The sequence below is a fragment of the Apteryx rowi genome, unplaced genomic scaffold, assembly GCF_003343035.1.
Source record: "Apteryx rowi isolate R43461 unplaced genomic scaffold, aptRow1 scaffold_19, whole genome shotgun sequence".
Classification (NCBI taxonomy): Eukaryota; Metazoa; Chordata; class Aves; order Apterygiformes; family Apterygidae; genus Apteryx; species Apteryx rowi.
The window spans coordinates 3,585,819-3,601,371 of NW_020448196.1; the positions used below are offsets into that span (position 1 = coordinate 3,585,819).

At 54.5% G+C, this 15,553-nt stretch overlaps 1 protein-coding gene across 1 annotated transcript in view; it reads left to right on the forward strand.

Moving 5' to 3' along the window:
- Positions 1 to 610: 610 nt before the first annotated feature.
- Positions 611 to 15,553, forward strand: part of RXRA (retinoid X receptor alpha) — an 83,433-nt gene continuing 68,490 nt past the window's right edge. Inside the window, exon 1 of the mRNA XM_026062277.1 lies at positions 611 to 984. The gene's annotated coding sequence lies outside the window, so the exon portion shown is untranslated. The remainder of the gene's footprint in view (positions 985 to 15,553) is intronic.

Here is a 15,553-nt window from a genome sequence, read left to right on the forward strand (position 1 = left end):
GTGCTAGCAGGAAGGAGAGGGTAGCAGACATTTCTTTAAGCCCATGTGAGTCTCCCACAGCCCAGAACTGGTGGAAGATGCTCCAGTACCAGGAGTCTTTCCCGACAAGGAGCTTTGCCCAAAGGATGTGGAAGACACTGAGAGTCTCTGGATTTGGTCCAAAGTACAAAAGAGATGGTGTTGCCCAGGAAGTCTTTATTCCATGCCGGTGCATGGGCCAGCCAGGATGGGCTGGTGCAAAGTCTATCCTTTGGGACTAGCCCTTGGTTTTGGACTTTATATTCCCAGCTATCTATGTGTCCAAGACTTTATGTGGAGAAGATGACCAGGGAAGACACCTTCCCACTGCCAGTTTTGGATCCATCACCCCCTGCATCAGCTTGCTCTGAGGTGTCTCTTAACCAGGGTGTTCCCACTGAGTTTAGTGAGATTTTTGAGAAGTCATTTGAACTCCAGACTCAAAGGAGACGGTAGAAACATTCCCTGGAGCTATTATCAGCTGGCGGCTCGGAGCTCAGCAGAGCTCTGGTGTCAGCGAGATGAGTAGTTGAAAGAAGAGGAGGTGGGAAGCCCAAGACACCTGCAATTTGGTTGATAAATATTTATTTGGAGGTGACAACTACTCTTCTGGATGAAACAGAGCTAGCAGAAGAGGGATTGCGAGGGAGTGACAGGGTGTTATTTTTTTTTAAAGGTTTACCGCGGGGATGTTGAAATGAACAGCTGATGAACCAAAGTGTGTCGAAACGTGCGTTGACTTCCCGGCGCAGGCTGTCGGGGCACGTGACGTCACGCGACGAAGTCAAACATCCCGTCTCCCCTCATCGCAGCGCGGGGAGGGGCCGTGGGAAGGTTTTGCAAACAGCTGCCCGGCATGAAATGAATGAGCAGGAGGCATCTGGGCGTGCTGGGCAAGAGGAGCGCTCGCCTCCGGGAGGCCCTGTGTTAATCCGTCCCTAGACTCTGGGGTCACAGCTCTTGTTGGTAAGATGTGACGGGGTGGATTAGGAGCCGGGGAGGACACAACAGCCCTGCGATCAGGATATATTATGGATGACAAAAAGGCCAAAGTTTAATTGTTCTCTTAAAAAGGAGAGGCGAAGCGAGGGGAGGGGGGGGCAAGCGGCCCGCGGTTGAAGGAGCTCGCTGGCGTGTGGTTTCCAGGTGTAATGCTGATGGGCTGTTTAACCTCGCTGGGTCTTGGGGTTCTGCTTGACGATTTCATGGTGCTCTGAGCCGAGGACAGGGCGGATCGGCCGAGGCAGTAACCTCGTCGACCCTCCCCGGCTGAGTAGTGCTGCTCCTCTCGGGGAAGCGGGCCATGCTGCTTGGCGTCTCCCCCGGTTTCTCTGTTTTTGCCTCAAGATACTTGATCTGGGGAGGGGAAGTGGGACGTGCTGGTTGTCGGACCTATGTACGAAGGGCTCGTCTGGGCCTCGGGGCTGCCGTGGGGCGCAGGCAGCGGGGACGAGCGGGCCGGGCTCGCCCGCGGTCCTTCCTGTCCCTCATCTCCTCCACCGCGCTCTCCTTCCTCTTCGAAAGCCTTCCCCGATGTCTAACCTTGGTATCCGTCGCTGCGATTTGAGGCCGCTGGGAACAAGGAACAGCCTTTTATGCGTCCGAAGGCAGGTGCCGCGCTGCTGTTAGGGCTGAAGCTTCGCGTTTCCCCGGGGCGGGCCGGGGGCTGGCACCCGTGACGGGAGTCCCCGTCCCGAAGCTGCTGCCGCCGCCGCTTAAGCTGGTGCCGGATCTTTTACTGCCGACGCGTGCGAGGTAATTTCAGTTTTAGAGGTGACAAACGAGGCCGTGTCCGTGAGTCAGGCGGTTCTGGGCCAGCGTCTCCCGGCTGCGGGGGCCGCGGCAGTCGGCGGGGCCGCGACGCAGCGGGTCGCCGCGCGGCTCCCCTGGGCTCTGCCTTGTCCGTAGCTCTCCCGCAGCTCGGTCCCTTGCGAGGCGGCTGTCGCCGACGGGCCGGTCCGCGTGGCGCGGGGGGGCCGCTGCGGCGCGGGGCGCTCTGCGGGGCGGCGGTTGGCCGCCTCTCGGTCGCCTCTCGCTCCGGGCTGCCAGCCCGGGTGGACGGGGTGATGCTGGGAGCTGATTTTCCCGCTGTGAAACCTTCCCCGGGGCTGTAGCCTTCGCTGGTCCCGATACTTAGTCTTTGCGCAGGCGCCTAGGTTGAGCTGAGCAGAGGAGAGGACGTCCCTTCTCCTCCCGCGGGGACGGCGGGAGGTGGAGGGAGAGCCGGGATCGGCCCCGGCGCCCGCGGCTCGCCGGGGAGCTTGCAGAGGCGGGAGGAGGAGGAGGGAGCCCGCGGCCGGGGAGATTAATAATAGAAACGCTGGCATCCGTTTTAGATTAGCGAGAGAAAGCTCAGTGCCCATCTCAGCCAGCCTGCAACTTTAATGCTGACATAATGAGCGGTGATATTTGTTTGTAAAAGATCTCGAGATATCGCCGCTCGGAGGGTAGCCGGTCGCCGTCAGACTCGGGGCTCGTCCCTGCGGCTGCTCTCGGAGCTGTGACCCCGGAGCCGTCTCCTCCGACCGGCTCGCTCTGCGTCACGCGAGCAAGGCTTGCAGCCCGCCTGGGAGCCAGGGCTAAGGTCTGCAAAAGCTGCTGAGCGATTTGGGCTGGCCGAGCCAGGAGGCCTCCTGCAGTCTTGCAGAACGGGCTCGAAACGTCCCCCCCCACCTGCAAATCCTGCAGATTGGGCTGCCGGGCGGCGGCGGTGCCAGAGCCGGGTCCCTGCGGCGCAAGGCAAACCCGCGGGCAGCGCCCGGGGCTGTGAACTTGCATTTGGGCTGAGCCTGCCGCCGAGCTCTGCTTGGCCTCCCCCTGCTGCCTTCCTCCCTTTCGGCTGTCCGGGGTTCGGATGGGGCCGCGTCCGCCTCGAGAAGGGCCCTGGCAGGAAGGATGTGGCGTTGAGCGAGGAGATGACACGACGTGAGCCAAGGTGGCGAGGGGAGGGCGGCACCGCGCGCCTGCCGAGGGACGCCGAACCGCTTCCGTAAACAGGAGAAACCCAGCCCACTGCGCCGGCTGAGATTTTGGGGCGGTTTGGGAGCGCTCGGTGGCGGAGAGCCTGTCCCAGTGCCCACGCAGGCTTTGGCCGGGCTTGCCCTCCCCGGGCCGGGCAGCGCGCGGCTGGGGCAGACCTTGGTGCCCTGCTGCAGCGAGGGAGCCGGGTCTCACCGGTGTCTGTGCCCTGTCGATACCCCCCGACACACCCCCCCGGCAAAGTTGTTTTCCGATTCCCTTTCTCCGGCTGTCCGACTGGCTGGGCTGGTCCGAGGGAGCGAAAGGATGCGCACGCAGACCTGCCCGGCGTTGCGTTGTGCAACCGCAAAGGAGCCGGGCTTAAGTTTTATTTGGCGGGTGGGTGTCCCGTCCTCGTTAAGCCGTCCCCGGGGTAATTACTGGGTTAAGGCCTGATGAGATAATGCTTCATTATATTTGTGCTGCTGGGGGATTAGAGGCCGGGGGATTTCTCAAAGGCTTTATCTCTGCTCGGGTCCTCGGGCTGCGGGCACGTTTGCACGCTGCAAAGAAGGACGTTGCCAGCCCTCCTCGTGGGGGGCGTTCGGCGACGGCAGCGCTTTTGGCTTTTTCCCGGGGCTGAAAGTGGGGGCCGCGGCTGCGCGCGCCTCCCGGCGCTGCCGTGAGGGATCTCCTTTTAATGCTGTTCCAGCCCTATTAATCAATGAGTTTCTCCTGCGGGCTCGGAGCCAAAGGGAGGAGAGGAGGTGACACGTACAAATAAACACGGAGGTGGGTGGTGTGATCGGCGGCGGGGAGCGGGAGGGCTTCCCAGGTGCCTCGTCCTGTGATTTATGGCTGGGACGGTACGGAGCTGTTAGCGTGGCCTTTGGAAGCTGTTTACTAACAGTGTCGTCTCCTGGCCGTGACGGCAGCACGGGCTACTCGCGGGGAGTAAAAACATCCCCTGCAAAGTGCTGCTGCGCCGGGGCCAGCTCCAGGGTGCGGGCGCTGCCGGCACCGATGCTCGGCCCTTTCCCCCCGTCCTAGAGCCGTTCTTACGACGGAGTCGGGGTCGCTGGAGGCAGCGGGAGAGCAAAAGGTGCTTCGTTAACCTCCGTGGACTTGCTGGGCTCTCCCCGCCGCAGCCCCCTCCTCCCTGCCGCCCCTGGGGAGCCCGCGCGTGCGGCCGGCCCCGAGCCGGAGCGAGGGAGCTGGCACCGGACCCGGGAAGCAGGCAGGCTGGACGCGGGCCAGGCTGCGCACTTGATCCAAACACAGCTGGAGCTGATCTGATGAAGTGAGAGGTTAAGAAGAGAGCATCTGTTATCTAAAGGGGACGCACAGTGGGAAACTGTAAGCTCTTTATTCCTCCCCCCGCACACCCCCTCTGTTCAGTGCACCATCCCTGACTCGATTTCTTTGATTTATTAAGGAAGCCTATGCTTCCGGGGCTGTAATTAAGTGCCACTGTGTGAGCTTTTGATAGCGAGTGAATGATATAATGGCTTGCACATTCGCCGCCTGCTCAAGTGCTTTAGGATCTAGATAACACGAGGAGGGATTTCTTCTGCCTCGCGGTGCGCTGCAGCTGCTCCTGGCGTGAGTCACGGCAGGGCTTCAGCCGCCTGCAGCGGCGTCCACGGGAGGAAGCAGAGAAGGATGCAGTAGCCACTTGAAACTGCGGTGGAAACGCAGTTCAAGAGGGCATCGGTGACCCACGGTGGAGTTCAGTTGAGAAGGGAGTTCACATCCTTCCTCTTGCGAAGAATATCACGGCATCTCCACTGGCCAGCGGAGACTTAGTTCGGAGCTGACCCTTGCAGATGCCCTCATTCCCCCTTGCCCTGGCACAGGGGTAGATAGGGCTTGAGTTTCTGTAGCTTCGGCGAACATCATCACCGGGGGTTTGCTAGGGTCGTCCCTCGCGCTCTGACCCACCTCTGTGCATGGGCAGCATCACCGAGCTCCCGCGGCCCGTCCGGTTGAGCCGGCAGCGCCCCACCTGATGCTGCAGGTTTCCCTCCATGCTCGGAGGAGCTTGCTGGCAACGCGCTGGTGCTGAGCCAAGGGCTGGGGACTGCCGCTGGCTGGGAGGAACCTGTGGTGCCTCCCCAGCTCCTGGAAAGCGTCCAGCTCTCGCAGCCACTGGCAGCCGGAGGTGCCGCAAGGATTTAGCTGGAAATATTTCATCCCCTGCACCCTGATGCAATCGCTTGCATGCCACCTTGACCCCCTACAAGAAGACATTAGCCTGTATCTCTGCGCAAGCAAAGGGTCCAAGTAAGGGCTATCATTTCTAGGTAGACATGGAGAGAGCTTCTACAAACCCATGGTATTACGGGGACGCAAAGGGAAGGGGCCTCCACTGCCTCTGAAAACCGGGAGCCTGGGGCAAGTGGCCCAGTTTTTCTTCCCCGTGGGCACCTCTCTCTCCTGTGCTCCAGGCTGTCCAGCATCAGGGGTCTTTGGCACCCTCAGCACCCAGGCCCTGGAGCTGTGGGCCACATCTGTATCTGATTTTAGTGGATTTCCCCAGGGCCGAATCCTGCCCTGGGTTCCCGGCCAGCTGCTGAGCATCTCTCGGTGCCCAAGCAGCTCCGCTCTGACACACTGACCATTCAGCGAGCCTAGTTCTTAGGAAGAAATTATTTTCTTTCTAATACAAGGACCATTTTTGATGCATAAACAGGATTATTTTAATGGCTTGGCCAATGGCCACAGAAACGGAGAACAGAGGACTCGTAGCAGGTGGCCGCTGGGCTGCGTGTGCGCACGCTCTCCCCCTCGGCCTCCCGATCCGAGCCGTGCGGCCGAGGCTGCCGTCTGGCTCCCGCCTGCGTGTCACCGCTCATGCACCAGCAAGGCCACTGCTTGCGGCGGTGTGGGTGGGAGGAGGAGGAGGAGGAGGAAGGGGTAAAAAACCCCTACGTGTAAATAAACTTAAAAATAAAAAGTGACAGAGATTATTTGCTGCATAATGAACTAAAATGTCCAACCTCCCACCGAGCGGCAACGTTGTTTATAAACTACAGAAAGGGCTTTATTTTAATGGGCAGTAAATCTCATTCATCCCGAGCGCTGGCAGTCACGAGCATGCGGGATTAATAGGCTCATGCGAAACGGCCGGCTCCCTGCTTCCTCGCGCTCGGATTCCTTGGCTCTGGGAAGCATCTCAACTTTTATTTTTTCCTTCCTTACTTGCATTTGCTGTTCTCCTCCCTTTCTCCTCTGCTTCTTAATCCCCTTCGTGATGCTGATAAACCAGGGGTTATCGGGCCAGGAAGAAACGAGGATTTTGTCCCTGTGACTCGGCATGTCACATCCGTTTGGCGCTAGGGTTTGTTTATTCGCTTGAAAAATGCCCCCCCCCCCGCTTTCTGTCTTGGGGTTGTGGCTGAAGACCAGCCCGAAATAACCACGCACGTTATTTTTTTTTGTTCTTTTAAATAAAGAGCCTGCGGTCAGATTTGTGTTGCTCTGCAAATGGGCAGTGGTGTGAGCGCAGCCGGCATGGGGGCACCGGGGTGCCGTGGGCAGATCCCACTGAAGGATTCCCCCCTGGCACGGGAAACCGCGGCGCTGCGGCTCCGACGGGGAGTCCCGCCGGCGCGGTGGCGGAGGGCAGGCGGACAAGGCTTACACGGCTCGTAATAACATCCCCGGCGTTACTGATGGCATCTCAAAGTCAAGTGAGGGCGGGCGCGAAATACCTATTGATGTTCTGTCTCGGGGAGATAATTGCACCAAATAAACACAATCTTAGCTTCCGTGGAAATGAAAACATATGAGCCATGCAGCAAGCTGCTAGGGAAAACTTTCGCCACTTTTGGTTTAAAAGGACAATGACAAGTTGTTCTGAGCTAAAAAATCGCTATTTAGGAGCTAATAAGGCCGCGTGTGCCACATAGCTGTTATCGGGCAAGTGAGCTGCAGAGATTTAAACTGATGGCTCTCCAGCCTCTGGAAAGCTTTGGGAAGACACTTGTCACCACAGAGCACTAGAAATACGTCCTGCGGTGGGGGGACCTGCGGGGCAGGTGGGGTTATGGCAGGCACAGGCGTGCGAAGCGGCGTTGCACACGGGAGTGGGGAAGGTTTAAATCCTGACAGCCCGCAGGCCCTTGCTCTGAGCAGCCCCACTCATTCCCGTTATTTGTTGGGTTATTTAATTAGCAGAGAAGAACTTTGTGCCGCTGCCAGGTCTGGCCAGTGTGCAAGGTGTTTCCATGCTCCGGGTGTAGCTGTGCTCCTCCAGACGGCCGCTGACACCCATATCTGCTCTGGAGGTCCTGCTCTGAAGTCTTTTGGTGCCTGTGCATGGCTCTTTGCAGCACTCTCTTGAGCAGGCTCTGGACTTGGTTTCTCCTGTTGCTGAGTGCCGATGACTTCGGGACAGGGGTAGAAGTGGAGCCGAGTCTCTGCTGCCCAGTGTTAGCGGCTTCAGGGTCCGGCTGTTGTCCCTGGTGCGTTTGGGACAAATGGTTCCAGGTCAGATCAGGTTTTTGGACATAGATGAATTCTCCCCAGGTAAATCGGCCATCTAGAAAACTTCTCCTGACAGTAGCTCATGGGGTGATGTACTCTTTCTAAGGCAAGAAGGAAAACAGTAAGTTATCTGTTCCAGTTTGAGTTTTATGTCCATAATCTGCCATTAATCAAACTAGGACTGTAAGATCCTTACTTAGGCCTAATCAGTGCATAATGGATTATCTACAGGAACTAATAAAAGGTAATTATCTATGCTTTGCAAGTTCCAATTACTGTACTTCTATGATCAATTAATTCTTGTAACAGTTTCACAGGTGCAATTTGTGCGACAGCATTGCGCTGGCCTGGGGCAAAGGCTGTGCGGCTGCCGGGTTGCTGAGCCGCGGGCAGCCCCGCGCGGGCGCTGGCAGCGGTTCGGGAGGCGCAGGCAGGGTGCAGAGGGCTGCGGCGAGGGCAGCGGGCGCCGGAAGCGAAGGTGCAGCCCTACCGGCAAAACCACCTTGGACCAGCCCAGTCTCTTTTGGGGCCGAGATGAGGGTTGGTGCATGGCACCAGGAAAAGCTACGTCCGGGTAGGGAGCTCTCTAGCAACAAGCAGGCAGGCGTCTGTAGGCTCCTTCTGTCCCGGGACACCCATCAATGTTTTTTTTGCAGTGCAAAGTGATCCTGCTCTTAGCAAAAGTGCTTCTTCCCTACCTCCCCCATCCTACTTTCGTGGTCGGCCAGCCGCTCGGCCCCATGCATCGCCGCGAGTCCCAAGGGACGCTGCCCCCCTCGCGCCTCGCCGCGGGCGCCCCGCTGCTTTCTTCACGTGCCCTGGCCCGGCCAGCAAAGAAAACAACCCCCCAGCGCGAAAGCCAGCTGGATTCAGTCATCTCCTCCTCTCCCCCTTCCCAACCCTTCACCCTTCCTATCGTCAGCTTCCCTCTTACTGGGCTGCAAAGCCATCAGAGTATCTTAAAGGAGGGGGAAATATTCCAGCAATGCCTGTGCAGTTTTAGGAATGGCTTAAAATTACAATAAATTTGAGACACTTTACTTGTCCACTTGGGGCCCAGCATTGTTATGGTAATTTGAAGCAGATTCAGTCAGCGCTTGTGGCAAATGGCAGATTTAAACTGCTGTAATAGAAACCAGGGGAGGGAGAAAGAAAAGAAAGGTGGTGGGAAAAAGAAGGAAAATGTGATTTTGGGGATGCTCGTTGGAGCACATAGCCAAACTTTCCAAAGCAGCAGCAGTTCATCCTGGACACCTCTTTTTGATGATACAGGCCTGACTCGGGATTCAGATTGTACTTCTTCCTTCTCTTTTTCATAATTTTTTATCTTCTGGACCTCATCCATCCAGCTTCACCTTTTGGTGTCCCCAAGGCTGTGCCCTGTGTCAGAGCACGTTTTGGAGGAAACTGTTCACTTCTCTGGTCCTGGAGCCAATTCGACCCCTGAGGTGGCCTTGCTAGGCAATGGAGATTGGGGCTCTCTTTGCACCCGCAGGATGTGAATGTTGAGCAAGTGCAAGTCCACAGCCCTTGAGAGCCCAGGCGCAAAGGTGCTGGGAAGGTTATTCGATGGGTTTGGAGTGAGTTCTCCTGAGTTCTTTCTTGCGGCGGTGAGACTGGGTAGAGAGGACAAATGGGTTTAGTAACTACAGTCCTGATCTGCCTGCTACGTGCAGGGCTAGAGCCTGGATTTTGCGTGCAAGCCACTGGAGTTTGCATGACGGACAAGAGAGGTGCTAGGCACCCGGAGGGACCGGAGTGCTGAATTGCCGTCCCTGCTCGTACCTGAGTTCCTTATGCAAAGAGAGGAAAGCAAAGGATATGGAGGCCTAGGACTGGGTGGGGGGACAACTCCCTTCTGGGAGAATCTGAGAACTGGAAACCTCTCCGAGTCAGGAGTATCGAACCCTTGATCATGCTCGCACACACACTGAAAACCCAAAAAGGACCACTGGGATTTCTGTTTGATTTCAGCCTTTGCAAAGAATTTCACATCACTGCAAAGGAACAGTTTGAAGTGACAATTTGTTTCAATACAAAACTTGTTTGTTTAAAAAATGTTGACATGGGATCTGTTGACAATTTTCATTGTTGTTCTCCTTCCTTTCCCCCCAAACATGAAATTAATTCATCTGTACTAGTTCTTTTCTGGGAATAGTCTTGGTTCCATTGACATTTTTGGTTAACAAGGGATGAAACAAACCCACAAAAAACCAAAAACAACCTCCTCCCCCCAAGCCCTTTTACTTAAAAAAGAAAATCCTCTCCCAGCTCTCCCAGTGACCATGATACAACCATTGCTTTGTTCCCAGCTCGGTTGATGTTGTTCCCAGTTTGCACTGAGCTGCCCTGCCTGGCCCGGGACAGTCCCGTTAGCTCATCCTTTCGAGGAGGGCTAGAAGGAGCAGGAAGCCCTGGGGCAAGATGGGTGAAGAGGCTAGTGAGGGGCTGTTTCCTCCTCTCTGCTTTTGCATGAGCTGTGGGGCCACCATGAGATGCAAGGTGGGTGTTTGCCAGAGGAAGGCGGATCCGCGAGACCCCTGTGCCTGGTGGCTGCAGCTGCGGCTGCCTGCCTTCGCCCGAGCCCTGCGTTGCTGTGGGATTTGGGCATGCCTGCGGCTCTGGCTGAGTCAAGTGTATGGCAGCACGGGGAGGTGGAGGCAGGCAGGCGAGGCTTAACGGATCCTGGGGAAACTGAGGCATATGGGCAACTTAAATATCTTACCCGAGGGTGCAAAATGACTTTGATGATAGGAACCAGCTCAAAGTGCCCAGCTACCCTGATGCAGCCTCCTCCTCTCCCTGTCCCTCTGTACCAGCTCCCCAGCAGGACCTCCTCTCCATCCACATTCCTCGATCCTGCACTGTCATTCCCAGTCTCTCTTCTTGCCCATCCTTTGTCTTCTGCACTCCGTCCCCAGCAGGGTGTGCTTCACCTTGCCCAAGAGTCACCGCTCAGCTCCTGGCCTTTTCCATGTCTTGCGTTGTTTGTGTTTTCCAAGTCTTCACCACCATGTCCTGGCCTGGCCAACACCCTGTGGGGAGGAAGCGCTCTTCGTGCTGGTGAGCGATGCTGCCACACGCAGCCATTGCAGCGCCTGACCACAGCACTGAGTTGCTTGGAGAACTTCTTTTTCTTTTCTTTCTTTTGTTTCTGTTTCTTTTTTTCCCTCCAAGCAAGCCACCACAGGCTCCTTCAAACATTCCCCTGAAGATTATTCTCCCATTTATCTGTAATGTGTTTGCAATGCTGAGACTCCCATTGCTCCATCCCAACCTTCTGCGCCTGCTTTCTTTTCTTGGCTCCCCTTCTGGACTATAGGGATCAAGCCTGGACACGCTGATCCACATTCAGAACATTTTCATGCCTTTGATTCTATCTATCTTTCCCCTGGCAACCTGCGGCTGGATGCGAGCTGCTGTACAGAAATGACTCATTGGCTCGCAGGTGTGTTTGTGCGCATGCCTGCGCAGCCAGCATGGTGCATGTCTGCAACGTTTGCGGCCTGTCTGCTGGATGGCAGCTAGGTTCAGAGGTAGACATCCACCCTCTCATTGCGTCCGGCTAATTTATACCTTTCTGGGACAACACTTCGTGCACTAAACTGCTAAATAAGCTTGATGGTGAGGTAGCAGGGACAGAGCCTGGGTCAGCCTGGTTATTCTGCTGGTAGGATTCACGCTGTAGACCCAGCTGCCAGGCTCAGCCCATGAGTGCTGGGGTACCAGCGAGCGGCTGTGCCATGCAGAAGGCTGGCTGTACAGCCATGCGCCTGTCTGCCCTTGACATCTGTGGAGCTAAAGGCTTCCCTAATTCAGCCCTGGGTAGATGGTGACAGTGAGTAGACTTGGGTGCATTTATGCTGTCAGGTAGTGCTTAGCATTAATTAATCTAATACCTCATATTGCGCTAATCATGGGTCTTACTTGGTAAAAAACAAACTAGTTGACGCTATCTGATGGGATTTGCAAAATGGGGTTTCATGGGGTTGGTGGTAAAGCTGTTGACTGCAGTGGAGATAGAGCAAGACCGATACAGAGCACTTTTAAAAATGCTGCCCTTAGTGATGTAGAATTTGCTGTTAAATAGTTGCTTGGCAGTGGGAAAAGTCCAATAATAGTTTGTCCAGATTATGAAGTGTGTGGTTTGGCAAAGTCTGGCTTAGCAAAGGTCTAATGCAGATATACGCACGCTATAGACGATCTTTGCATTTGTTTGCTTGCTTTGTTTTAAATTGAAATTCAAGCCTCTTCTCTGTGGTTAGATCCTTTCAGCTAAGCGAATTTTACCATACAGAAGTGCTTAAGGAAGAGAAAGGATGCTGGACGCGACGTAATGTGAGAGCAACCACTATTACCGCAAGCGCTTTTCAACCTTTGTTAACAAAGCCATCAGCGTTCTTTGGTTGTTTCCCTATCTTCTACCCCTTTTTCGGTGCTGTTATTTTCTAAGCCAACGTTGCAGGCTTTATTACTACTGCTTATTATTTAAACAGTGCCAGAGGTGTACGCAGTGCTTTACAAACACAGAGGAAGAAAAGGTCCTTACCCAGAGGAGTTTCTATTACAATTTAGACAGTTACAGTACAAGTAATTAAGGCTGAGGTGCGGGAGAAGGAGCAGACAGCACGGGAGAGAAGATCAGCATCAGAACAGCGAAGCAAAAGACGTGGGTTCGAGTGAGTCAGGAGCGTGGAGAGGTCCTCATGTGATCTTTCCATTAGGAACAGCGATGCTGATGTTTAGCAAGCAAGGTGATAGGAGAGGCACTGGCTCTGCCGTGCCGGATTAGGCTGTTGCTCCCTCAAATACAGCTTTCTGCCTCTGACAGTGGCAAGATCCCAGGGCTTCAAAACGAAAAGAGAAAAACAATCGAGGACTTGCGCCACCCGGTAATGCACTGACCCAATTGTGCACTGCTGTGTAAGGGGAGAGAGATTCCTTCCTGACCCTTGTGCTCATCAGCCTATGCCCTGAAGCATGAGATTTGATTTTCTTTATCTGGCTTTCCATAATTACAGATGTCATATTTGGTACTCCCTGTATCCCACCCCTTGAAAACAGCATCTGCTACATTTAACTCAGTGGACCTTCCCCTCTGGGAGTTTGATCCTGACGCTCTCATCTGGGAACGTGGGCGCATGGAGCCGCCTGCAAGGAGCCGCCGTTGCGCCTAACTCATGGGCACTTGTGGGGTTTTTATCTTGGTAAATGGTTGTTGCTGATTGCCTCTCTGCTGGAGATGGCAAGTGTTCCCCCACATCACTGGCCAGTTCTCACCCTTACCATGAGGCTTGGCCAGGCTTTGCTCTGACTCATATAAAATTATTGAAGGAGTATAATTTATATGCAGATATTTCTGACAGTTGCTTAGGGATTAGGGTTGATCCCTCTGTTTGCTGAACTCCTGGGAACAGGAGTGGAGTGTGCCAAATCCAGGGCTAAGTCCCAGCGGTTCTCCACGCTCTGGGCAAGTCAGCGTCCCCGTCCGGAGCTCAGGCTTTCATGTCAGGACGCCGGTTGCTGCCAACTTGGCTTACTGGGCATTTCGTTTCCTGTAATCGGAAGGGGGCCTTGGTGTTTTTTCCCCTGTTGGCTTTTCTTTTGATGAGGAGGCACTTGAGGATGCATGAGTAACTCAAGGGCTGGATAGAGCCGTGTGGGATGCGAGCGGGGAGGCACTCTTCATGCCTTGTTGAGGATAACCTCTTCATCATGCATGGTTGAGGCCGTTGTACCGCTGGACAGCAATTGTTAGCGCTGCCTGGGTGGCCTGCGCTGTGCTCCGAGGAGCGAGGCTTGCTCAGGGATGCGGTTGTTGGGTATTTCCTCACCTTGGCATTGATTTCTCAGGCGCTTTGCCTGGCCCTGAAGGAAGGCATGGAACGGTACTTGGCGGGGAGGGTCTGCCCTGGGGCGGTGGGTGGATCGGCGCGCGTCTGGCTTGGTTCGCAGCCCCTGCAGGGGTGCTTTGACGGCTGGGTGTTTGCCAGAGCAAGCAAATGAACCAGCGGCCCCGGAGTCGCCCTGGATGAGGATCTGAGGCATGTTGCCGTCCTGTTACATCTGCAGCCTGGGCTCATGGGCAAACCGCATGCTGTTGGGGGGATTTGGGGTTTTGTGAGCCCTCATCCAATCTCTGCTGAGGATGCGGGAAGGACTCTGGAGCCTGTGGGACCTTACTGAGGAAATTAGAGTCTAAATCAAGCATATTCCCCAAAGAGAATCTCTCTGAGCTTGTTGTCTGCTGTTCGTACATATTGATGTATTGGAGTCTCGGCCGTGGGCAGGACAAACATGTTGGATGTTGTACAAACACAGAGTAAAACTGGTGAACCAACAAGCGCATGTTCTGATTGCACCAATAGCTCATCTCCGAAATGGGGAGGGAATCGGTTTGTTTTGGCAGAGACCAGTGGTCAGACAGGCCGTGTTTTCCTAGCTCTCTCTTGCCAGCAGTGAGTTTTATTCAGCTTCATCTCGGCTACCAGAGGCATCTGCTTTTCTACTGGAGCAGTTTAGGATTGAGAAAGAAATGGAAATGTGGTGCAAAACCCAGAGCGGCCCCAATCGACCTGCATCGATCAGTTTACGAGTTACTGCTGCTACAGGGGAAGTTCACTCCTACCCGCTCCACTGCCCGAGCAGCGAGAGCATTTCTGTTCGGAGGACTGAAAGCCCTCTGAACTGTGAACGAATCGACAGCACCCAGCGAGTGCATCCTCAAAGAGTTAAAGGCTCTAACCCCTTTGAGCATGTGGAAGTGAAATTAGTCACGGCCTTCAGTAAAAGTGCTAGGCAGGTTATAAAAATGACTAATGAGTACAAATCAATAATGAAGTTAGTGTTTTCTGGGAATGCCAGACAAACGGAAAAGTACATCAACATGGGTGGTGCATGCTTGGTGATCTATGAAGATGATCTGCCCCATGTGCACACCGAAATGCAGTGCGAACTTCCGGCGCTCCCGGAATATGGCTGTGCTTGGAAGGCTTCACGTCGTTTCTCTTTTTTTCCTTGTGGTTTTAACTCTCTCTTGGCTGCGTGACTAACGCTAGAGGCCTGTCCAGGTCGGTGCCTGCAGGCACTCCGGCTCTGCGTGCCAGCAGCTCCTCAAAACTTTGGGTACCTTTCGGAGCTGGGAGAAAGACGGACAGCGTTTGGTGGTCGGCTTATCCCCTTGGTGTTGCTAAAAGCTGCCAGCGTGGCAATCCATCGCACTCGAGCTTGCATGATGCAGGTTGCTGCTCTCCAAGGGCAGGGCTGACACTGTAAACTCATTTAGCACGAGCCACCTAGGAGGCAGTTCTGGGAATAACAGAGAATATTGATTCTAAATCAAGGCCCTGGGGAAGTCGAGCATTTGATTAACATTCAGGACACAGGGTAACGTTTCCACAGCACTGAAGTATCTTTGGAGGCCAAGTTTCCTTCTCCAAAATGACTTGGGCATTTTGGAAAAGGAAACAGACTTTTAATTAGATGGCTTTGAAATCTTTACTGTAGCTCATTAGGAATATATTAATCAGGCCATATTGAAAGGATTGCACTGCAAAACGGATATTATTATTATTATTTATTGTTTAGATATGAATGAGTTTAATCCCTTCTTAGCCTGGACCACATTCAGAAAGTGACTTATATCCAACTACTGATTCTCTGAGCTCCCCCACTCTACATTTCTAGTGATTTTGGTTCTTTTCACCCAGTTATAGGTTGCAAAAAACATTCTTTACGGCTTTCTGCAAGTGGGAAATTGCCACTTCCCTCCAGTGAGTTTATAAGCAGCTTTATATAATGCAGATCGCACAGCCTTGGTTTGGCGAAGCAGCGGAGGGAGGAATTTTGTGCCCAGCAGAATCGTTTCTTTTGTTCAGTCGGTTGTACGTTGTGGTCTTAGCCAAAGTCCAAGTGGAGGAGAGGCAGGGGTCCAAAATTTCTCATTTCCCTGTAAGCCTGTATGCGCCCAGACCGCACCGTGCAGCCAGATGGAAGTCGTGCAGCCCTTTTCCTCCAAGAGCTGAAACTCCTGTAGACTTGCCTCCTTGCTGTCATGCTTCCAAACATCCCCAGGGGTGCAAAGAAGAAC